The 26,407-nt window shown below is 37.5% G+C and overlaps 1 pseudogene; it reads left to right on the top strand.

Annotated features, from left to right (window-relative positions):
• The first annotated feature begins 1,850 nt into the window (after window positions 1-1,850).
• LOC114043707 lies at window positions 1,851-14,573 on the top strand (annotated as a pseudogene).
• The last annotated feature ends 11,834 nt before the right edge of the window (window positions 14,574-26,407 follow it).

The following is a 26,407-nucleotide window of genomic DNA, read 5'->3' as shown; positions in this document are numbered from 1 at the left end:
AACCTTTTGAATGGTTTCTGCTTCTGTTGGTCTGATTACTTTCAAGGGCCCTTTTTTGAATTTAAATGATCTGCATAACAGCAACAACAATAAGATAACTTAGTGCCTTAAGGTTCACAAAGCACTTCTGGAGGCTTTTTCCTGGTTCATACTCTTTGTGATCCTATTTGGGATTTTCTTGGCAAAGATGCTGGAGTAGTTTGCTGTTTCCTTCGCCAGCTCATTTTACAGATGAGGAAACTGAGGCAAACAGATTTGAACTCAGGAAGATGAGTCTTCCTATTTTAGACCCATTATGCTACCCACTGTGCCACCTCTCTGCCCTATATCAATATATACAAACTTGTATACATACATATGTATGCATGTGTACTCACATCCACAGGGGTAGGAACTGAACCTGTCATTTCACTGGTATGGGTAACTCCCAGATGTGGAAGCTCCTCCAATTCTATCCATACTACCTCTCTATAAACATACATGTATACATACATGGATACATACATACATATATATCTACACACACACACACACATACAGAGTGTGTGAGTGCTAGACTTGGAGACAGGAAGATATTGGTTCAAATTCTACTTCAGTTACTTATTAACGCCCAGTGTGACTGGGAAAATCAGCTAATTCCTGTCAGTCTCAATTTCTTCATCTATAAAATAAGGATAATAATACACTCTCTCACTTTCTTTTTCTTTCTCTCTCTCTCTCTCTCACAAACACACACACACACACATACACACACACACACCATATACCTATCTCCATTTCACATAAAGATAGCTACCATTATATTACACTTAAGTAGTTTCTGATCATTTTTTAATGTTTAATTATCTGAATCTCAATACCTCTCTTTTATTTCAAAGGAAAGTAACCTCAGCCATCTCTTCTTCCTCTCACAGAGTGAAGTATTGCTAATCCTAGTCCCTTTTACCTAGTGGGAATGTAAATATTTTCTTGGTATTTACTTTTTAAACATTCTGGATTAAAAAATAAAACAGTTAAACAGGGAAGTGGGTGTAACCCGCATCCCAAAACCTTCCTCATTGGTGGAGATCAGCACCCTTCCCCTTATGCAGCTGTAGGGAGGAGAGAGTCCCTTCTCCACTAATGAGATGAGAGTCCCATATCAATGGGATTTAGGACTCTGGTTATATGGGAAAATGTAGAAACTTAACAGGATAGGCTTACTATTAAGATTAATTAAAGACTTGTCCCAATACTCAGGAGCTACCTTTATGCCAATTACTTCCGCAGTGGTGACAGCGTTGATCTTTTCCATGGTGTCTTATTGTATTACCTCATCTCAATTAATTTCAAATTATATAGATTCTGTTAATATCAAGAGAAGTTCCTTTTCATTGACATTTGTCTCTATGTGATTACAGACTATATCCAGAGGGAGCATTAAATTTCAGAAGGCCCTGAAATTAGCTGGGCCATAGGGATGGATATTTAAGAGGAGCTATTACACTGGCCACTTCTGTAGCTTTCTGCCATCCCTCAGACTGAGCACTGTGGGAATGTCTTTCATGCCTTAATTCATCTTACTCTCTGAGTGGGCAGGTCTGACTTCCCTCATTCATCAACTGATGTTCATCTATTGTGTTTCTCAATCTGTTGTGCTTAGTGTCCTTTGCTTTTTCATTTAGGATATTTCCGAGAAGGGTTTCTGTCTCTGCAACATGCTGTCAACAGAGAAATCATGTATTACCACATGAATCACTCTATGACTCAGCAGTATGAGAAAATCAGCATTACTATGAAGAGGTTCCCGTTTCCATCTTACATTCAGGACCCATTCATTTCAATCTTAGAGGACAATTTTTCCTTGTTGATCATGCTGAGCTTCCTTTGCAATTCAATCTTCATCATCCGTGCCGTTGTTCAGGAAAAAGAAAAAAAATTAAAGGTAACCCTTTATCAAATCATCACTGTATCTATCAGTGGTAGTACTTGGATCATTGGCCATCATGCTGGAACATCTGAACCCCAAGGATTTTTACCCATGTATAGTCTTCAGACCATTAACTAATTAATTAATTCATCTGTTCACTTATTTATTTTTAGCATTAATTTTTTGAAATTTTGAGTTCAAAATTCTCTCCTCTCCAATCCCTTCCCCACCCATTGAGAAGGCAAGCAATATGTTACCATTTATACATGTGAAATCACACAAAACATATTTCCATATTAGCCATGTTGCAAAAAAAATGCAAGGAAAGATAAATAAAGTGGAAAAAAGTATTTGCACTCAAGAGTTCATCAGTTCTTTCTCTGGCGGTGGATAGCATTTTCATCATGAGTCCTTTGGAATTGTCTTGGTTCATTATGTTTATCAAAGTTGGTAAGTCTTTCACAGTTGATCATCATTACAATATTGTTGTTACTATGTACAGTGTTCTAGTTCTGCTCACTTCACTTTGTATCAGTTCATATAAATATTCCCAGGTTTTCCTCAAGCCATCCCTCTTGTTATTTCTTTTTGTTTGTTTGTTTGTTTTTGTTTTTTGTCTAGGCAATGGGGTTAAGTTACTTGCCCAGGGTATCACAGCTAGTAAGTGTCAAGTTTCTGAGGCTGGATTTGAACTCAGGTCCTCCTAACTCCAGGGCCGGTACTCTATCCACTGCACCACCTAGCTGCCCCACTCCCCCCTTTATTTCTTATAAGACAATAGTACTCCATCATATCATATACCACAACTTTTTCAGTCATTCCCCAATTGATTGGCATCCACTTAATTTCCAGTTTGTTGCCACCATAAAAAGAGCTGCTATAAATATTTTTGTACATACAGGTCCTTTCTCTTTTTCTTATTTCTGTAGCTAGCATTTCTAGTACAATATTGAATACTACTGCTGATAATGGACATTCTTCCTTCGTTTTTGATCTTATTGCAAAGACTTCTAGTTTATCCCCATTACAGATAATGGTTGCTCTTGGTTTTAGGTGGATTCTACTTATCCTTTTAAGAAAAGCTCCATTTCTATTGTGCTAATCTAGAAACATTCTAGTGTTTTTAATAGGAATGGGTATTTTATTTTGTCAAAAGCCTTTTATGCATCTATTGATATAATCATATAATTTGTTGTTTTTGTTATTGATATGGTCAGTTATGCTTATAGTTTTCTTAATATTGAACCAGTCCTGAATTCCTGGTATAAATTCCTCCTGGTCGTTATATAATCTTTGTGATATATTGATATAATCTCTTTGCTAATATTTCATTTAAAATTTTTGCATCAGCATTCATTAGGGAAATTGGTCTATAGTTTTCTTTCTATATTTTTGTTTTCCCTCATTTAGATATCAAAACTGTATTTATGTAGAATTTAATAGGAATCTTTCTTTGCCTGTTTTTTCAAATAGTTTATATAGTATTGGAATTAATTGATTTTTAAATGTTTGGTACAATTCACTTGTAGATCCATCTGGTTCTGGGAATTTTTTTCTTAAGGAGCTCATTTATGGCTCCTTTTTTTTTTTCTAAGTTAAGGTTATTTAAATATTTTCTTTCCTCTTCTGTTAATCTGGGCAATTTATATTTTTTAAATATTCATCCATTTCACTTGGATTGTCATTTCTATTGGCATATAATTGGGCAAAATAGCTTCTAATTATTGCTTTAATTTTATCTGGATAGATGGTGCATTCAGTTTTTTCATTTTTGGTACTGATAATTTTCATGCTTTTTAAAAATCATATTAACCAATGGTTTATCTATTTTATTGATTTTTTCATAAAACTAGCTCCTGATTTATTAATTTAATGATTTTTTTTACTTTCAGTTTTATTAATCTCTCCTTTGATTTTTGAGATTTCTGTTTTGGTATTTAATTGGAGACTTTTAATTTGTTCTTTTCTAGTTTGTTTGTTTTTTTAATTACATGCCCATTCATTAATCTGTTCTTTATTTCTTTTACTGATGTAAGTATTTTGGGATATAAATTTTCTCCTAAGTACTGCATTGGTTGCATCCCACAAATTTTGGTATTTGTCTTCTTGTTGTCATTATCTTTAATGAAATTATTGATTGTTTCTATGATTTATTCTTTGACTTTAGTATCGTAGGAGAGGAGAATGAGAGAGAACAGAACAGAGAGACACCATCCTTTTTGTCCTTTTTCTGTTTCTCTCATAGAAGAGGATCATTGTGATCCCAAATACAGAAGAGGCAGTCCATTTCTGTGCTAGAATCTACAAGTCTTTTTCTGAATCATTTCCTCAGGCTTAGAGAAAAATAATAATTCAGTGAAAGAAAAGTACAGAGCAAATTCTCCTGAGCTATACTACATACTACTTAGATCAAATACTACTTACTATGGTGACTACCTAAAGGAATTATCAGAGTATGATTTAAAATCCATGTTCACTATTTCTGTGAAGGTGTAGTGCCAGTGGACACTACATTTATAACGACAGTATATATTGTGACATTATATCTCCCAAATAGAATTACTAAACAGATGCAATTCCAATAGCATGTTTCCAGTTGGAAAAATAGCAGAACCTAGTTTTGGTTTAGCGTTTCAAGACCATGTATGAAATAAAACTAAAAAAAATCATCAGTATGATTGAAAGTCTTTGAGAACAGGGACTCTTATTTTTGTATTTGTATATGTAGCACTTAATTGGTGTTGTTATTTAGTCATTTTCAGTTGTGTACAACTCTTTGTGACCCCATTCGGTATTTTCTTGGCAAAGATACTGGGAATATCCATAAGGTGCCATATCTTTCATCAGCTCATTTTACAGATGAGGAACTGAGGCAAATAAGATTAAGTGACTTGCCTAAGGTCACACAGCAAATAAATGTCTTAGGCCAGATTTCAACTCATGAAGGTGAGTCTTCTGACTTCAAGCCAGGAACCCAATCCACTGTGTCACCTAGCTGCCCTAAAAATAATTTTTAGCTCAAACCACTTAGAGCTTTGTCAACAACTCCTAAAAGGTTCACAAGTCACTAAAAAGGACCCACTGTACTAGAGAGATGCCCAAATGTGTAAGTGTTGTTGTTGTTAAGTTATTTCAGTCCCGTCTGACTCTTTGTGACCCTTTTTGAGGTTTTCTTGGCAAAGATACTGGAATGGTTTGCCATTCCCTTCTCCAGTTTATTTTACAGATGAGAAAATGGAGGCAAACAGGATTAAGTGACTTGCCCAGGGTCACATAGCTAGTAAGTGTCTGAGGCCAGATTTGAACTCAGGAAGATAAGTCTTCCTGATTCCAGGCCCAGAACTCCATCCTCTGTGCCACCTAGCTGCTCTGTCTTCTATACATTAGATGCTTAATAAATGTTTGTGGAATTAATTGAATTTAATTGGATAGCTTCTTCCATTTCCTAGGCCAGTCTTGGAAAATATCTCACATTCAATCCAAATTCCATATTCTACAGTTTGAATCTGTACCTTAGTCATTTCTATGCAAGAGTAATGGAGAACACCTAATCAACAATGTTGCCCTCCTTGTTTCATATTCAAGAAGAAGGTATAAGCTTCTCTTCTTCACACCATGTTATTTATTCATTAACTCAACAGATATTGAGCTTCTACTAAGTTTAATGAACTATGGTAGACACTAAGGGTTACAAAAATGCACAAGAGAGTTCCTCCCTGCCAGGACCTGACAGTATAACCAAATAGTTAATACATGTATTCAAGCAAGTACAATGGCAAAATGTTGTAAATGTTATATAAAATGTTGAGAGAATTTACAGGAAGGAGAAATCACAACTGCTTGGAGGCAGGAGGAGGGAGGGTAGAATACATTTCAGAAGTGAATGACATTAATAGGGATGCAGAGGTAGGAAAGCATAAAATGACCAAGTTGAGGAAATAGCAAAGTCAAGGGAGATTATTTTTAGTATAAAAGAGCCTTGATCATGTTTGTAGGCAAAGAGGAAAGAACTAGAATATAGGCTTGGAATATAGGCTCAGAGGAAGTAAGAGAGGTTAAGTAAGTTAAGTAAGGTTAAGGTTAAGTAAGAGGTTAGTTAAGAGCTTAGGTTGAGAGGTTAATCTTGGAAATGAGGAATTCTTTATTGAGACAGGAGAGAAGGAAAAGAGGATGGGTAAAATTATAGAGGAATTTGATATGGAGAGAATGGAAGCTGTGGAACCCAGCTGTTTTATAGTATGTTATATACAAGACATTCATAGACCTCAGACTTTCTTTCTGGGTACAATATTTTTAAAAGGAAGTCTCCAAATAGTACATCACAGTATTTCTAGGCACTGAGGCAGCCAAGTGTTTTAGTTTGCTCTTCTGAATTACTTATAAAAGAAGGAAAGACCGATTTACAATTTATCATCTTTTTTTTTAAACTGGTTCTAAAGGGGAGGAAGGAAGCTTTTTCTTCTTAAAAAAATGACATCTTTTCCCTTTTTTGGAAACTGTCATAATAATTAATGAAGCCCCTAAGGGGAGATTACTCTTCCTGTTCCTATTTTCTTGGAGTCAGCTTTTGCTACTGAAAATCTTATAAGGGATAGCAGTGGGATAGTAAGGGAGTATATACAATTTTGAGCCTTGTAAATATAGGCAGATTAAACAGATCTTCAGAGAGGGAGTAAATTCTCATCCATCTGTGTTCCCCTAATTACTCCAGAGAACTAAGTTCTTAGCACTCCTTTCATCTTATATCCTCAAGAAAAATAATAATAGTAGTACTCATCTAGCTATTATTAATGAGACCCAGAAACCTCAGAAGAATGGCTCCTTCAGGCCCAAGAGTAAAATATAGTTTAAAATTTATTAGTAACATACCAGTCAAGCAGTCTTTGCACTCTGGTAATTCATGCTCTCCTTAAAAATTACTGCCAGTAATATAACACAAAATTGCATATATATAGTTTTGAGTTTAAAAACAAGGTAGACTTATTTGATAAAGGGTGTTATAAAGTGTCAGTGTGGCTGTTGCTATCCTTTTACACCCACAGAGTCTCACACTCATCCATGCTCAGGTTTACTAATGAATATATATGAAGTGTAGCCAGCGTCACAAATTTTCTACTTGAATTGGTGGTAGAGTGTGCACTTTCTTTCCTCTGATGGCCCAGTTTCTGATTTGAGGCAGTTTTCACCAGGCATGTACATTCTAACGTAGTGATTCTGCAGTTCATTAGTATGATCTGATGATTTATCTTGATGATTTTTTTGTCATCTGGAGGCAAAAAGTTTACTTGTGAGTATCTCATTTACTTCTGAGTATCTCATTTCTATCATGATAACCTCCAATTTACATTGGAGTATTGGCATCTACAGTCTTTGATAAATGTACTTCACTATAGTTCTTTGGACTTTGTCTGCTTTCTTCACAGCACCACTTCAACCTCATAATTTTTTCAGATTTTCTAATGATTCAAATCAACAGATGTTTATTGTGAAACATTTATTAACAAAAGTATAGTTGAGGGAGCAAGTTCTTTGTAGCGATGGAATGAAATGAAATACTATCAAAGGAACAAGTAGAAGTATTTGCTAAAATACAGAAGACATAACAACTTCTAAAAAGGGAATTACAAGACTATAACCCATCCCAATTCTAGGTAGCAATAATAACTCTTTAGGAATTTATTTTCTATTCTTTTTCTTTTCCTTACTAATTACCTCCTGTGTATCACTCTGATCAGTGATAAAGTTTTCATTAACTTTCTTCCTATTCTGTGAAAATAAAAATGTGTTCCCAAAGTGATAAGTTTTGTTTATAACAAGTGATAGTATAATGCTTATCCAAATATACAACGTACTGTATTCTTGATATTGGTCATTAGTTATGTAACATGTGACATACTTCATGCTTATGTGCCAAATACACATATAGTAGTAAGTACCTGTGTGGTATTTTCTTGTAGTATTGTTTTTTGTGTGTGGTGTCATATAGGTAAGAATTCAGTCCCCAGGCTTGAATTAATTCACCCACTGGTGACATTGTATTAGAATTGTTTCTATTTGCCCTGGTATGGGGCTACTTTTTAACAGGCTGCATTATCTCTCATGGCCAATAGATGGCAATCAAGCCTGCAGATACCTGGGCAACTCTTCCCACAACAGAGGCAACCACTTTTGCTCTTTGGGCTCAGAAATATTTTAACTCTTCACTATGCCAAATACTAATCAAGAGAATGAAATATAAAGTTACTAATGCATATTGTTACATAAATATACCAAAATTGGCTAGTGCCCTTATTTCCCATTTAAGATTCTTATCTCCTTGTCAACTTCTCCCCATGGGCAACAATACCTATGTTATAAATTAAAAGTACATTGACTATATAAAATTATGATTAAAAAAGATAAAACATTAAAATTTCCAATAGTTGCTCTCATAATGATCTGCAAGATGTGAGCCCCAATTTATTACAGAGACAAAAGAGTTAGGGTACATGTTTCCATGGTTTAATTTCTCTCAAGCTGGCTTGACACGCTCTGCATGGGAGTTTCAGTCCAAAACGGGACCCTCCCCCAGGGGGCCAGTTCAGAACTGGCTCGATTTGGGATTTTGGGGTACACAGTTATATGCCCTTTGAAGAGTAGGTGTTCCCAAGGGGTGCAAATCAGCCATGATTGGTTGTCATACTGGGAGGTGGGTTATATTAAAATGAGGGTCTTTAAGTATGTGACCCAGGTCACTCAATCTTAGTCAACAGGGTTGTTACCACTTGCCATTCGGATACCACCGCCAGTTTTGGGAATCTGTCTCCTCCCGAACCTGAGGATAAAGTCAATTCAGGCCTGGGTTTAGAGTTTGACCAAGAGAAGAAGATTCAATGCAATCTCATTATCAGAAATGTTGTTCTGAAGAACTTTGGACAGAAGGCTGTTGTGGTGGTGGGGGGTGAGGGGGAGGTGTGTATGTAAGCTCTGAGTCTCCAAGACAGATTACCTAGAAAAATCATTTTTTCACAAAGAAAACCTTCCACTCTTACTCCTAGGCTTCTCTAAGTGCCCTTTTAAGGAAGTCCATTTCTGTGTTCCATTTTGAAAAAAAAATTTTTTAAATATTTTGTTTTTACATCAGCTATATTTACCAATGTAGCACTCTCGCCATGACCTTCCAGAGAACTGTCCTTTATAACTATAGCTATTACTCCGAACTCAGTCTCTTGGAGTAAGACTGGTTACCTTGGGATTCTGGGGATAACATAACAAAGAATTTTTTTTAAAGGGAAAGAATGTTTAATAAAACTAAATGACATATAGATGGAAAAAAATTGACATATGCAGTACTCCATATCCATTTCTCTCCTGCCTCTGAAAAGAAGCAGGGGAAGGGCCAAATCATTCAAAGTGGGGCGTTATGATTTCACAGCAATAAGTTCTGATTATTTTGTTATTGATGTTCTTTCCATTGATTTGTTATAGTCATTATGTGTATTGTTTTTCTTGTTCTTCACTTTGCATCATTTCATATAAGTCATTCCATGCTTCTCTGTACTTATCATATTGTTAATTAAAGCATAGTAATTTCTCATTCTGTTGCAGTCTAGGAGTACTGGGAACCCCAAATTCCTCGGGCAAGAGACATGGGTCCTGCCTCAAAAGAATTTGACTCAAGCCTCCTTTCAGTCAGAGGCAAGGTTTATTAAAACACCAGTTGAGGTGTGCAAGATTTTAAGAATCCAAGCTATTGGCCAGATTTTAAAAATCTGAGCCATCTAATGGGGGAAAGATGGACACTTATATATAGTGTCAAGGTGTGGGTCTAGATGGAATCAAGGAGTGGCCATCTAGGGTAGGGCCAGGTGCAGACAATGAGGGACACAAGGAAGGGCAGTTAAAAGGATTATTCGATGATACCTCAGGGGAATGCCAGGGATCTGAGTTCAGGGGCCAGATTTCTGGAATTCATGGGAAAGTTCAAAGGGGGAGAGGTCCAAAGTCCATATCCTGTCATTTCCGTTCATGTACTACATTTTATTGAATCACTTTCTAATAAATGGCTGTCTGCTTTTTTTAGCTCTTTGCTACCACAAAATGGGCTACTATAAATATTTTGATGTCTCCAGAACCTTTCTTTTATCATTGACCTCCTTGGCAATATGTTTTGACTTTGTTTAAATATTTCTTGTTGTCTCATAGAATCACTTGCTTTTATTTTGAACCATTCTAATTTTCAGGGATTTTGTTGCTTGGGCAAGGTTTTGAACCTCTTATGTCAAACTATTAATTTCCTTTCCAATTCTTTCTTCCATAGCTCTTATTTCTTTCCCAATATTTCTCCTCTAAGTGTTCACATTTCACTTATAATAAGTTTTTAATACATGTTTATCTTTCCAGGAATTCTAGTTGAACTTGTCTTCAGGCCATATTTTTCTTTGAGGCTTTGCTTATCAAGGTTTTAGAGTCATTCTCTTCTGCTGGGTTTGTGCCTTATGTATTCCTGTCACCATGATAGCTTTTTATTTTTTTTTAATGGGATTCTTTTGTTTGCTTAGTATTCCAGCCTACTTTTGGCTAAGGATTTAGTGTTAGATTGATTGATTATTAAATTGTAAGCTCCTCAAGGACAGGGACTGTCTTTCTTTTGCTTATTTGTATCCCCAGGGCTTAGCACAGTACCTGGCAAATAGTTGGTGCTTGAAAAATATTAAGTGAATTGAATGTGAGAGCCAGGCTCTGGGTACTTCTGGAAGGAAGGCATGGGCTGGTTCTGTTGTAGCTATCTTGGGAAATTGAATGTTGTATTGTTCCAGGATCTTAGGGATAGCTTAACAACAACAACATTGCATTTATGTAGCACTTACTGTGTGCTAAGCCACTGTGCTAAGTGCTTTACAAATATCATCTTATTTGATCCTCACAAAAAGCCTGGGAGATAGGTGCTATTATTACCTTTATTTTATGAATGAGGAAACTGAGACAAAAAAGTTAAGTGACTTATCCAGGATCACACCATTAATAAGTGTCTGAGGCTGGATTTGAAGTCAGATCTTTCTGACTCCAGGCCCAGTGCTCTATTTGCTGAGTCATCTGCCTCAAATAGGCTTTCTATACTCCCAGAGTGTCCTGATACAGGGCAAAATTTACTTGTTCCCCTCTATCCCCCTATCTCCAGGTTTGAGCTCTACAAGTTCCTGGGTTTAGGTCTAAGCAAGAGTAGATTACTGCCAGACACAGCCCCTATAAACTAGCTGGGAGGTTTTGCTAGTTTAGTGACTGATCTGCCAGTTTTCCTTTCTGGGATTCCTGCCCTAGTTATTCTTCTGCAGGCTTCAGACTGGGCTAGAAGTTGGAGCTGAGACCCCATTCTGCTCCTGGGGTCCAAACCACACAGCTGCTGCTAGTTTTTGAACTTCTAGTATATATTATAGGGGTCCTTAACCCAGAATGCCGTCCCTGAGCACAAGTCTACCTTGTATCTGTTACCTGGGTAGTGGGTGACAAAGTTGTCAGATGGAGCTAGTTTTTGTCTAGGTGCCCTCTTATAGATCTGGTCTGTGAACCCCAATTGCCCCACGAACCTCAGTTGAAGACACAGTCTACTCTAAGAAAGAGACAAACGAAATCAGGGTGCATGTGTCCATGGTTTAATTTCTCAGGCTGGCTTGACATGCGTTACATGGGAGTTCAGTCCAAAACAGGGCCTCCAAAGGGGGCCGGTTCAGAATTGACTTGAATTGGGATTTTTGGGGTACAGCCTTATATGCCCTTTGAAGAGTAGGTGTTCCCAACAGATGCCAATCAACTCTGGGAGGTGGGCTATATTAAAATGAGAGTTTTTCAGTATGTGACCCAGGTAACTCAATCCTGGTCAAAGAGACGTCAGTTTCCATATCACTTGTCTTGACAATAGGGAGGAATCACCATTCTCCCAGACGTATCTAGGCAACATAATGAGCAAGAATAGACCCATTTAGATTACATCTTAATGTCCTTCTGAAGAAAGTCTGAACTTTGAAAGAAATGGGGATGGGGAAGCCCTGAGTTTCTAAGATAATGATTACTAAGAAAAATCATTTTTCACAGGTTCTTTCTCTTGCCCAGATGTGCAACCTCTCTCTGAGTATTGGAGTGATCTGCCCACGCTGTGGTGTACTCCTGACCAGACCCCATCCCCAGTGTCCACAGATCTTTCTGTCCCCCTGTGTCAACATGGGCTGGAAAAATGACTCAAGGTGACATTGGCTACATCCAAACAAATATCAGTGATATCTGTGAGACTGTATTTTTTTCCTTGTTTTAAAATAAACTGACTCATTTTGTTTTTATCCATACTCTGAATATTTGTATATAAACATATGAGGCCATGAGAAAAATACTATTTTTCCTAGATAATGCCTTTTTTGAGCTTTTATGGAATATTTCCATTAGTTGTCTTATGTCATCTTTAATACTTTCTTTAGCTTAGTGGTTTTTATTTGAATAGCTTTCCTAGTCCATTTTCAGTTTAAAATTCTCCCAATTGCTACTCAGCTTAGCAGCAGTCTTTCTTCCTCAACAGTGGTCAGCTACAACCCCAATCTCCCCAGCAACCATGTCAAAGGGACCTGCAGTTGGCATTGATCTTGGCACCACTCCTGTGTAGAAGTCTTCCAACATGGGAAAGTGGAGATCATTGCTAATGACCAAGGAAAAAGGACCACCCCAAGTCACGTTTTTTTTTCACCAACACAGAACGTTTAATCAGAGATGCTGCAAAAAATCAAGTTGCAATGAACCTCACCAACACAGTTTTTGATGCCAAACATTGGTCACAGACTTAATGATGCAGTTGTGCAGTCATACATGAAACATTGGCCTTTCACAGTGGTGAATGACACAGGCAGGCCTCAGGTCCGAGGAGAATACAAAGGGGAGACCAAAAATTTCTATCCAGAAGAAGTATCTTCTATGGTCTTGACCAAGATGAAAGAAATTGCTGAAGCTTACCTTGAGAATACTGTCACAAATTCTGTGGTCACAGTACCAGCCTATTTCAACCATTCCCAATGTCAGGCCACCAAAGATGCTAGAACCATTGCTGGTCTCAATGTGCTCCTAATCATCAATGTTTGAGCTGCTGCTGCTGTTTGCTTATGGCTTGGACAAAAAGGTTGCTGCCGAGAGAAATGTGTTGATCTTTGACCTTGGAGGTAGTACTTTCAGTGTTTCCGTTCTTACCCTTGAAGATGGCATCTTTGAGGTCAAGTCCACAGCTTTGAGGTCAAATCCACCCACATGAGGAAGATTTGATAACCACATGTTCAAACCATTTCATTGCCGAGTTCAAGCAAAAGGATAAGAAGGACATCAGTGAGACCAAGAAGGCTGTTCACCATCTGTGCACCACTTGGGAACATGTGAAGTGTACCCTCTCTTCTAGTACCCAGGCCAGTATTGAGATTGACTCCCTCTATGAAGGCATCGACTTCTATACATCAATCACCCAAGCCTGTTTTGAAGAGCTGAATGCTGATCTTTTCCGTGGTACACTGGACCCTATGGAAAAGGCCTTAAGAGATGCCAAACTAGATAAATCATAGACTCATGACATTGTCCTGGTGGGTGCTTCCACTTGCATCCCCAAATCCAGAAGCTTCTGTAAGACTTCTTCATTGGCAAGGAGCTCAACAAGAGTATCAATCCTGATGAGGCTGTTGCCTATGGTGCAGCTGTCTAGGCTACTATTTTGTCTGGAGATAAATCTGAGAATGTGCAGGACTTGCTGCTGTTGGATGTCACTCCTTTTTCTCTTGGAATTGAAACTGCTGGTGGAGTTATGACAGTTCTGATCAAACATAATACCACCATCCCCACCAAGCAGACACAAACCTTTACCACCTATTCAGACAACCAGTCTGGTGTGCTTATTCAGGTTTATGAAGGTGAGAGAGCAATGACAATGGATAACGACTTGCTTGACAAGTTTGAGCTCAAAGGAATCCCCCCAGAACCCAGTGGTGTTCCTCAGATTGAAGTAACATTTGACATTGATGCAAATGGCACCATCAACATTTCTGATGTGGATAACAGCACAGGCAAGGAGAACAAGATCACCATCACCAATGACAAAGGTTGTCTGAGCAAAGAAGACATTGGGCATATGATCCAGGAGGCTGAGAAATACAAGGCTGAGGATGAGAAGCAGAGAGACAAGGTGTGTTCCAAGAATTCTTTTGAATCTTATGCTTTCAACACGAAGACTACCATAGAGGATGAAAAACTGCAAGGCAAAATTGGTGATGAAGACAAACAGAAGATCCTTGGCAAATGTAATGAAATCATTAGTTAGATAAGAACCAGAAGGAAGAATTTCAGCATCATCAGAAAGAATTGGAGAAGGTCTGCAACCCCAACAATACTAAACTGTACCTGGAGTGCAGGGGCATGCCAGGAGGCATGCCTGGTGGGTTCCCAGGGGGTGGAGTAGCCCCATCCAGAGATGCTTCTGCTGGACCCACCATTGAAGAGGTCAGCTAAACACACTAGAAGAAAGAGCATTCCACACAGCTTTCCAAAAATTGAAGGACTTAAATTTGTAGCTAAGGCAGTAGTGGTTTAAAAGTAACATTTAAGCTTCTGTGTAAATCTGGGCATTCTGAATAATTGAATGTGTGCAGAGGGAGAGAAGTGAACAACATTGCACTTTATCAGTACTGTAAACAAGTGGAAATGCAATTCATGTCCTGTAGAATAAAATCTATTTAAAACTGGCACCATAAAAAAATTCTCCTGATCATATTTCTAGGTTTACAGGTAATTATTTTCTTCCTGACTCTTGTTATAGAAGTGAACCTGGCCTGTTCATTGTCCCTGGACAATTCAACAAACACTTCTTAAGTGCTTACTTGTTTTAAGTACTGTGCTGGATGTTAGGGGTCTAAAATATAAGCAATGAGAGAGGCAGTATGGGATAATGGATACAGAGCTAACCATAGAATCAGGACAAATGTGGACTGTGTGACCCTCAGCAAGTCACTTTGTCTCTTAGCACCCCAGGCAATTATCTGCCACGTGTGGGGAACCTATGGCCTCGAGGCTACATATGGCCTTCTAAGTCCTTGGGTGCTGCCTTTTGACTGAGAGAAGGGAGAATTAGAGGGAGGTTATATTAAGGGGCAGCTAAGTGCTTCAATGGATAGAGCATCAGCCCTGGCAGAGTCAGGAAGATCTGAGTTCAAATCCAGCCTCAGACACTAGCTGTTCAACCCTGGACAAAATCACTTAACCCCTATTTGACTCCATTCCTCATCTGTAAAAATGGGTACACACTGGAGAAAGAAATGGCAAACCACTCTAGTATTTTTGCCAAGAAAACTCCCATGGACAAGTCCATGGGTTCATGAAGAGTCAGACACTACTGAATGACTGAACAACAGCAAAATTAAAGGTGGGATTTGTCCTAAGCAAAACAAATTCTACAGATATGCAAAATTGCTTATAGTTCTTCTTCAACTGGCAAAGAACTGGAATCTGAGGGGGTCTCCACCTGGGCATACTGGGGATTGGCTGAACAAGTTATGGCATATAAGTATGATAGAATACTATTGTACTCTAAGGAATGATGAAACCTGAGAAAACTTGTATGAACTGATGTGAAGTGAAGTGAGCAAAACCAGGAGAACAATGTATATGATGACAAAAATATTTTAGAGGCAACTTTGAAAGACTAGGAACTCTGATCAGTGTAATGACCAACTATGAATCCAGAGATTTCATAATGAAACATACTACCCATCTCTTGATGGAGTAGTGAAGGACTCATAGTGCAAGAAGAGATACACACATATGTGTATGTGTGTGTGTACACTCACATATGTACATGTGGATAGATATACATATGAATGTTTATATGTATTTTATTCTGTTCTCTGTCACATATATGTTTCATATATATGAGCAGTCATTTCAGCAGTCATATTATATATATATATACACATACACATACATACATATATATATACACACAACATACACATATATGTCCCATTCTGGTACTTTGTATGAGATCATTCACGGTCTGGTACAGTACTCCATTGCATAGCTTCATCTTCTACCATTGTCTTATCAGGGATGTACCTTCAGGATACTAGCACTTGAATCCTTTAGCATGATATACACTGCTATCATGCAGTCAAATGGAAATCTCAAACTTTTCAACTGTGCTGCCATTTGCTTATAGACCAACTTCCCATATATATATATGTACATACTGTACCCATGTGTCATGTGTAGTAGCTTCATTCCTTTGTTAAGTTTCACCTTAGCTTCTGTGTCTTTTGGCCTTCAGGACAAAGCTTCTGCATACTAGTCTTCTTTGGCTGTTACTAGGTGCTGAATGTACATTTGTCTACTTCAGCTTACTCATTACTGGCAAGCATCATATAACTCACACTTGTCAAAGTATGAATCAAATGATTGTTGACAGTCTGAACTTGGAACTCTACTTCATACAATCTTTAAACTTCTCAATAACATCCCACCCTAAAGCTCGTAAGCTTGTGTATTGGGTAAAGGTCTCACTGTCATTTTGTCCTTGGCTGGTAAATGTACTTGATTTGGTGATCATCCCTCTTTTGGAATAGGACTCATACTATGCCCTTCAAGTCTGGTATCTTGATTCAGGACATAAGGCTTACTTGGATCTATATAAGCCAACTGTGATGCATGTTTGAAGCAGTTGATCAAATTTTAGAAAGCTTGTTTACTTCTCTCTATTGATTTTTGGATGACTGTGAATTTTAAGACAAATTGGCCTTATTTGCCTTTCCACTTCTAGTTCTTTTCAATCATGTAAGCACAAGTGAGATAATTCAGTGGTTTAGTTATAGAAACATAGGTCTAAATATTTGTGACAATAACTGTTGAGTCCTAGAAAAATCCTTAAATCTTGAGACTTCAGTGGATTTGGCTAAGTCAGGATCACCTGCATCTTCTCTGGATCAGTGCTCACACCTTGTTAACTCAGTTACTTACATGTTTGAGAGAGGCTCTACAAATCTTGCACTTGTCAAATGACAGCTCCTGTAATTTCCTCTTGTTAATCCAAAACGTTCATCAATCTCTCCCTCATGTTCTTCCATGGTCTTCTCAAATACAATGAAGTCATCAAGGTATGCCAGTTCATGTTTCCATCTTCTTTCTTCATCAGTATTTTGAAAGAGGCAGAAGCCCCTGATTTGTCTTGGACTATATGCTCACACTAGTTAAATCCAATTAGGAAGATGAAAACAATCTTATCTTTCTCTACCATAGAAACGTGGTAGTAATGATTGTGTAATTCCAATGTTGAGGATTACTAGCAGTCTAACAGTGTCTAAGGTGTCTTGAATTCTTGGCATGGTGTCTCATTACACTTTAATTCTTTTGTTCAAAAACTCATAGTCTTCACTCAGGTATTTTTCTATTTTACTTCTGACCCAGACTACATATGATGTGTGTGGACTTTGGGACTTAGTGTTGATGCTTTTAATCAACAGGTCTCAGATGGTTTCAGAGGTCATTCATCACAGATAAAGACATCTTCCTAGATTTTCCTATAGTAGTTTGGAGTTTATTTATTCCTCGCTTGCTTTTTCTTTCTGGGATCGGGGTGTTTAGATGTTCCTATTTTGTTAATCTGGGTATTTTATGTTTTCTTGCTTATCAATCTATCTCTTCCTTTCATTTTTTCTTTGGCTTGTGAACTTTGGGTGAATTAAAATGTGACTCTTCTCTGCCGTTGTCCTGTGGAATCTGGCTATATGTATTTTGCTCTTTGGTTCTGATACTTCTAGGCAATTTTTTAATGATCTCCTGAAGATTCTATAGTGTTCTAACTTTCTATTTCATAATCCTTTTCTGAGAGGCTGATGTTCTTATGGCTAGTAGGTTTTAGTGTTTGTGTGTGTGTGAGATGGAGACTTGGGATCCTCTTCTACTAGCCCAGTTGACCTACTCACAGAAAGTAAATATTAAGCAACAGATATGATGAGGTATCAATGTGTTAAGTATTTATACCCTGTTACCTATTTAAAAGTGTGAAGAAGTTCCTCTGATGAAATTAGAAAGTCCCCTAGTCAGAGATTGACCATATCATCTATGGCCATGAAAAAGGTAAGCCTGCCCAACAAGGCATGAGTTGAGGTATTTAAGGCAGAGATTAGCTTTGTGGAGTGTGATCCCTATGCTGTTTTCAGAGGACAGGGGACAGCAAAAGGAGATTTATTTCATCTCTCCTATCATCAGCCATGGAGCCTTAGAATATAACTTCTCTCACAATAGGAGATACTGCATCTATGAGGCAGGAAGAGCTTGATAGCAAAAACAACTGGCAGCAAAGAAGAAAGCCTTGGAAGGAGAAGAATTAGCAGATGGGAACTGAGCTGTAAGGTGCATGCCCATTGAACCTAGTTACATGATCTGATTAGGAGATGCTATGCTTATGGGAGAGCAGTGCAAGAACACAGAGAGAGAGAGAGAGAGATAAACAGCGACAGAGAGAGAACATGAGAGCCTCACAGTTTGTGAATTGGAGGCATGAGTTGCCTTAACCACATATACTTCCCACATGTCTATTTCACTACTATAAGTTTGTGCCTACTCTTTTCCCCAGCTACTGTGTATTTGTTGGAGAGAGTACCACAGATTTATGGGGAGAAGTGTGGGTGGCTACTGTTAATAAATGCCATTACTTTCATCTAATTGTACCTTTTGGCTGACTCTTAAAGGGAAGCATACCACTTGGGGCCTGTAAGCTGTGTTTTTAGCAGCACAGACCATAGAATCCCCTTGAATCTAATGGAGGGGCCCCCTAAGAGAACCCAAACTGCAAACCTGTGAGTGCTCAGTTAGAGAGGTAAGGGGTGGCGGTGGTGCTATACTTTGATTATCCCTTCAAGCTCTGTTTTTCAAATCAATTGTTTTTCATTGTAGATAACTTTTTATATTTTAGTTTTTATATGTTTAAGTTTGCTCTGATGATTGTTTTCTGTCATTTAATTTTTGAGTTCTGTCTCCATTCTTTTTTTTTTCAGTGTCCATTTTTTGTTAAGGTTTTCTTAAGCCTTTCTTCTGAGCCAGTAATTCTTTTAAGATTTTTCTTAAGAACTCTTATTTGAACTAATCTTATGGTTCTTGTGGCCAAATATTCCGTTGTCTTATCTGAGATTCTAGTTATTGCAGAATTATTCTTTTTCTCCTGTAATTCTCTTTATCCCATAGCATTTTCACATTTTATCAAAAGGTTTTCTTGTTAATTTCCTTTGTCTCTCTGATTTTTTTCCTGTAAGAATTTATTTCCTTTCTGTTAGTTATTCTTTTAGCTTAATTGTCACAGTTCTAGCTGTAGAGGTCTTGAAGCAAATCTGGACTTAAACACAATCTGTCCCACAATAATCTTGACACAGACATCCCAATCACTATCTTCTTAATCAACTATTCACTTAATATTGTTTTTTTTCTTTTCATAAGCCTCTGTTTTCTGTAGAGAACTTTATACTCCCTAAATATTCTTTCTAGATTCCTTCTGTGGTAACATTTGTTCCTAAATGGATCACCTCGAGCAGACCTGCACAACCTGCCCGCCCGCAGGCTGCTTGTGGCACGCTAAGGAATTTTGGGTGGCCTGCGAAAAACATGGAGGAAAACATCCTTTTTATGTAGAGGAAATCCTGTGGCATATAAGTGGTTGTACAGACTTGACCTAGAAGTTATATTGGTTATCAGATTTTGGAGGTTCTCTGTCATGTTCCAAATACATGCCCAAGGAAGACAATTTATCTCTAAATTCTTGATGTTGGCTCTACCTGTGGCTCTATCATTAGAAATCTGCCAACCACTGAAACTTATCTTTTCTTCCTGTGATCGTTGATCTATGTCCTCTCTCCCAGGGGCATCTGTGAATATACATCATTCTATGGTACATAAGAAATGGGCTTCTCTCAAAATATCCATTTCCACCCTCATAGGAAGACCTTTGAACTCATTTATAGCCTTAATGATCATTTGTAACAGTTTGCACATAAGCTCCACTGGTTGTTCCTTTCTGTTTTAAATTTTTATAGGATCATAGATTCAGGGGTGCAAGAGACCTCAAAGGCCATTGAGTATAATTCTCATATATAGTTGAACATGAGTTTCAGGCCAGTTAAATCACTTGCTCAAGCTTACATAGGTAGTAAGTATTGGAGGCAGGTTTTAAACCGAAGTCCTCTGGCTACTAGTGTGGAATCCATTGTCCGCATGGATACTACATCTCATCTTCCTTTGGGCCTGAAGCATTTCTTCCATTCTTTTAAGAAACACTTCATTTATTCTGAGAGGCTCAGTATTCCTTCACCCTTATCATCTTTTTCTTCATGAAGAAGACCAACCTGCATTTTGTACCCATAGCTGTTTATTTCTCAGGAATGTACAGGCATTATACTATAGAATAAAGAATATTAGATTTGGGATTTTAAAAACCTGTGATTCAAATCTTTACCACTTACTAGCTCTGGGACTATATGCAAATCACTTAACTCCTCTTGGGCCATGTGCTTAAGAGACACAAATAGCACAATCTCACGTGACTGTTGAAGCATTCCCCTTGCTTTCCATATCTACTGCAATGAATCCTTAGTTTGTGTCAGCTCATGTTGCTTATTTTAGCAGCTAGTTGATAGAGCAAAACAACTCTATGCCATACTTGCTAGTCAGTCTTGAAAGGAAGGTGGCATTAAAAAAAAAAAGCCTGCTTTTTTTTAAACCTTCTCCAGTAGCCTTTGATTGAAATTAGCAGATTTCTTCTAGTGACTGAATGTAAATAGCTGTGCTCAGCATTTATCTGAGAAGACTTTTAAAATGAATCCATCTTTCAGACACTTTTTGTTTCATAATTTCTCTTCTCTCAAGCTATCTTCTTGTATCTTACCTTTTTGCTGCCTCTTATCACCTTTTCAATATAATACATATTCATAGTGTACAAATGTCATACAGATAATATAGATTCTTATTCCACTTTCCCTTCCTCTGAATACATTCCCGGACCCACATGTATCCTAAAGCATTTATAAGTAGTTGTTTCTTCTTCATCTTATTTAACTCCTCCCTGGTCAAAGGGAGGAGTTAATCAAAGTAGAAAAGAAGGAGCAAAGTAACCTCATCCCTAACTTCCTGGATTTTTGTTAATTTTTGCTGCACCAGGACAGCAGCAGGTGAATGTAGGATCAAGTAATGTTTGTTTTCTTCTTTGTTCCCCAACAGGAGTATATGCGCATCATGGGACTTAGCAATTGGCTGCATTGGAGTGCATGGTTCTTCATGTATATACTTTTCTTCATTATTGTTATCTCACTTATGATCTTACTCTTCTCTCTGAAGGCAAGTGTCTTGTTTTCTCTAGTATATTAGAATACCCCTTTGGGAAAAGCTTGATTTATAGACCATAGTATAGGAACCCTGAGACTGATCTATGGTATTTGCTAAGTCTCTTAGGAAGCAGTAACTTAATGATTATAAAGGTAAATTTAAGGTTTATGAAGCATTTTACGTAATTTTCTCATTTGATTCAACAACTTTTTGAGATATGTAGTACAAGTATTATTACAGATAATGAAATTGTCATAACCAATTTTAACCTATGGAATTGGAATGGAGTTTGAATTCCTATCTATACCTTTTTTTTACTTATTCTGTGCTTTTACTAGCACAACAAGTTATCTCTCATTTAAGTTATTAGGCTAATGAAATAAAGCATTTTTCCTTCTGATATACATTTACTTTTCTTCTTACAGAATTATAGGTCATAGAGAGTGATTGCTTTAATAATATTTAAATGTTAATATATAAGAGTATATATAAGTATATATTTAATAACGCTAAAATGTTAAGAATATGTATATGTATATATAAATATATGCATATATATGGAAATTGATCTAGCAAGAGAGCTCAGTAAGAAAATATATAATAATCATTAGCCTCCCAGAGAAATGATGAAACATAAAGACTTACTGCAATATTTCATGTTACCATACAAGAGAATTACACAAGTATTAGAACTAGAGGACATAGTATAAATCAGTGGAATTCATAGGATACTAGCAAAAGGGAACTCTGAAATGTAGTCATCAAGAACCTAGAAATGTAATTACCAAGCTTCAGTGCTGCCAGGTCAAAGAGAAAATCCTGCAAGTAAAAGAGAACTAATGTACTCAGAAATTTCATACTCAAATCATTCAAGACTACTCATTAGCAATGAGACTTTAAATGATTTTTAATTTTTGTAATTAAAGTCTGGAATATGATATTATGAAAAGCAAAGAAACACAGTTTGCATATAAAGATAATTATTCTAACAAGACAGTCATAAATCTAAGGAGGAGATAGTGGTGGATGAGAGTAGAACTTTTTTAAAGAATTAATTATTTGTAAGAAATGAAAAAAAGCACCAGTTTTGGAGTCAGAAGACTTAGGTTTAAATAATAGTTTTGCCACTTATTCCTTCTGTGACCTTTGGCGAGTTACTTTCACCTCTCATGTCTCAGTTTCCTTGTCTATAAAATGAAAAGTGAGGACCAAATGTCCTTTATGTTCCCTTCTGGCTCTAATTCTATGATAATTTTGAGAAACTAAATTTAACACAATCTTTGAAATGTAAACACAAAGGACAAAATAAATTTCATAAAAGTGAAGAATTTAAATAGTTTTAATGGGCTAGGCATGATAGGTAAGTGTTTATATATTTTAAGAGCAGCAAATACTCGTGTCTCTTAGGAGATCTATCTTGTTTAAGCATCATTGAAGGAGCAAGTAGAGATAAACTGTGGACTTGTATGTTAAAAATAGACTTTAGAGAAACAGAGGGAAGATAGAGCAAGGAACTAATTATAACTTTTTTTAAAATTAAATTTTATTTTATTTTCAATTGAAGATACGTCTTCTCTCCCTCCTTCCTCCTTACTCTATCCTCCCCATGGGGAAAGCAAGAAAAACAAAATACAGACATGTCTAATCAAGCAAAATATACATACATATGTATGTATAGTCAAATCAATGCCATTCATGTATTGGCTACATCCAGAAAAATATGTCTCAATCTGCAATCTAGTTCATCATCTCTCTTTCTGGAGGTGGGTAACATGTTGCATCAGGAGTCCACTGGGAATGTGTTTGGTCATCGTGGTGATCAGAGTTCCCAAGTCTTTCAAAGTTGTTTGTCCTTACGATGTTGTTACATAAATTGTTCTCCTTGTTCTGCTCACTTCATTATGTATCAGTTTATACAAGCCTTTTGGGTTTCTCCGTAACCATCCTTCTCATCATTTCTTACTTCACAATAATACTCTATCATACCCATATGCCATAACTTGTTCAGACATTCTTCAATGGATGGGCACTTCTTCAGTTTCAAATTCTTTACCACCACAAAAAGAACTGCAAATCACATATATTTTTTCATATATGTATCCTTTTTCTCTTTTTTGGATCTTTTTTTGGGTATAGATTTAGTTAATGGTATTGCTGGGTTAAAAGGCATAAACAGTTTAATAGCTTTTGGGGCATGAACTAACATATCTTCAAATCAGGGTGTCATAGGTAAAGGTCAGTGAAATAAAGAATTTAGGAGGACAGGACAGAGCATAAGAATCACTTTTATCAAGGAGGTATAAAATGTATGTAAGAGGAGAATAAAGCAAGCCAGTGTGCTGGGCTGAATTAGAGAGGTGTATGAGAAGTCACTCAGTCCAAGGGGGTTAAAGCAAAGGAAGTCATACTTACCGATAGGTGATTTTAAAAAAAGACAGGGGGTATATGATGAAAACTAGAATCTAAATCCGTGATTTAGGTTTGGACTGGGAAGGGAAGAGAAGACAGATGTCTGGGATCAGATTGTTTCTAGCAAAACAAGTTGCAGATGCTTTGCTTTTGTAATCAATCAGCAAGCATTTATTGTGCACCTACTTTGTGCCAGGAACTATGCTAAGCTCTCAGGATATAAATATAAATAATGAAACAATCCTTACTCTCAAGCAGCTAAACATTCATTTGGGATAGACAACAGTGCATATCATTATATGTAAAGCAATAGTAAAAATTATCTTTAAGATAAGATTAAGAGAAGCATGCCAAAGATTATAAGGTCATCAATCAATTTAGAGCCGTAAGGGACCTTAAAGGCCAGTTTGTCTTATCGTTTTATAAATGAGGAAAATGAGTCTCAAGGAGATTAAATGACTTGTACAGATAGAGCTAGAAGTAGGACCTGTGAGAACACAGGTGCTCTGACTCCAGAGTTGATTTTCCTTTAGAAACTAATTAAGGAGGCAGAGCCAAGATTGTGTAGTAGTAGGAAGCAATGCACTGAGCCCCCTCAAAAAAACTCATCCTAAAAGATCTAGAAAATGCATGAGACTGAATCCTGATGGGAAAGGCCAGAAAAAGTTGCAGCAAGTCATTTGTCTAGTCCACCTCAGCATAGAGAGACAGCTCGAGAGGCCTAAAAACACTGAGGATGGGGTCAGGCCAGGAGTCCTTTGCACGGAGTGCTCCAGTGCCCAAGTCAAGAGGAGGCCTCAGACTCATACCAGGGCACCACCGGAGCCATACTGGGATCCTACAACGTGGATAAGCACAAAGTGGCAGTTCTGTTGCCCACTACCTAGTTCCAAGTCACAAATCCAGGGAAGACTGAGAAGGGGATTTATGCATGGGGTTGGTTATTCCTGGGGAGAGAAGCCCTGGGTGATATACTAAGAAGGGAGGAAGTTAAGAAACCAGAAGAAGCAGTGGTCTGGCAAAGACTCCAGCTACTAAGAAGAGTTTCATTTCCAGTATCTAACTCAGCCTTCAGAGGAATAACCAGAGCAGGAATCCCAGACCAAAGGGAGTCTACAGTTCTGCCACTCTGAACCAACAGAACTTCCCAGCTGGCTGAGAGCAGTTGAGTCCAACAGCGGTCTGCTCTTGTTCTGACCCAAACCCAGGTCAGAAACTTGCAAATCTTAGACCAGGGGAATAGCAATCAGATTTTGCCCTGGATCAGACCACTCTGGGAGCAGTGAAAACTTGCAGGTCCCCGGCCCTGAGATCCTGAAACAACACAACACTCAGTATCCCAAGAAAATAGCACAGGACTAACCTAGACTTTCCTTCCAGAGGTTCCTCAAAGCCTACCCCTAACTTCAAGCCTGAAGTCAAGAGAAAAGCTGGAAGACTGAGGGAAAAAGAATCCCACCATATAAAGTTTTTACAGTAGCAAGGATAATCAAGTCACAAACACAAAAGAAGAGAATGACTCCAAAACAACCATAAGAAAAGTCTCAAAAGAAAAATATAACCTAGGGATAAATTCAATTAGAATTCCTGGAAGAGATAAACAAGACTTTTAAAAAAGTTATCTTTCCAAGGTAGGGAGATCCTGGGCAGTATACTGAGAAGGGAGGACAGTTCAAAAGTCAGCAGCAGCAGTGGTGTGTCTCAGACCCCAAGTTCAGAGCAAAGCCTCATTTCCAGTCTCTAGGTTAGCCCAGAAAAATAACCAATGCAGGAAACCCAGAGCAAAGGGGAGCCTACAATTCTGCCACTTTGAGCTGATAGAGCTTTTCAGCTGTACTGATCAAGAAGCAGAGTACAGCAGAACTCTGCATTTAGACATGTCTAAGCTCTGCTCAGGAACTTTCAGAGCTCAGACCAGGAAGTCAGCAGTCAGACTTTACCTCAGACCAGACCACTTTCAGAGTACTGAAAGCTTAAAGATCCCAGCCTGTCCTTGAGATCATGGAAAAACACAACCTTCAATTCTTCAAGAAAGCAACAGGGCCAGCCCAAACCTTCCCTCTACAAGTTCTTCAGAACCCAGCCCTAATATCAAGTCCAAAGTCAGGAAGAAGGCTGGAGGAATGAGCAAACAAAAAAAGAACCCCACAATAATAAGATATTATCATGGTAGGGATGTTCTAGATATGAAACCAGAAGAAGAGAATGACTCTAAAACACCTACAAGCAGAATCTCAGAGAAAAACACAGCTTGGGTAGAAATTCAACTAGAATTCCTGGATTGGATGAAACAAGAGTTTTAAAGAGTTAAAAAGTTTTTACAAGTGAAATGAGGGTGCTTGAGACAAAGATTATAAACGAAAGAGAACTGTGGAAGAAAGAATTGGAAAGGGAGTTAATAGCCTGGCACAAAAGGTAACGAAACTTGGCTCGAGCAACAAATTCCCTGCAAATTAGAATGGACCAAGTAGAATCTCCTGACTTTATGAGGAGACAAGATATATTAAAATAAAGTCAAAAGATCAAAAATATAGAAGAAAATGTAAGTTATCTCAGAACACAAATGACTGACCTGGAAAACAGATCAAGGAGAAAAAAATTTTAAGAATCATTGGACTATCTGAAAGTCATAGAAAGAAAAACTCAGACATCATATTTCTTTTTTTCAAGTAATTTATTTATTTTTAGTTTTCAACATTCACTTTTTGAGTTCTTAATTTCCCCCCCCTCTTCTTT

This window comes from Vombatus ursinus, unplaced genomic scaffold (genome assembly GCF_900497805.2).
Source record: "Vombatus ursinus unplaced genomic scaffold, bare-nosed wombat genome assembly UNPS02014770.1, whole genome shotgun sequence".
Classification (NCBI taxonomy): Eukaryota; Metazoa; Chordata; class Mammalia; order Diprotodontia; family Vombatidae; genus Vombatus; species Vombatus ursinus.
Note: the sequence above shows the minus strand (reverse complement) of the source record. Positions and strands in the feature narration are given on the sequence as shown.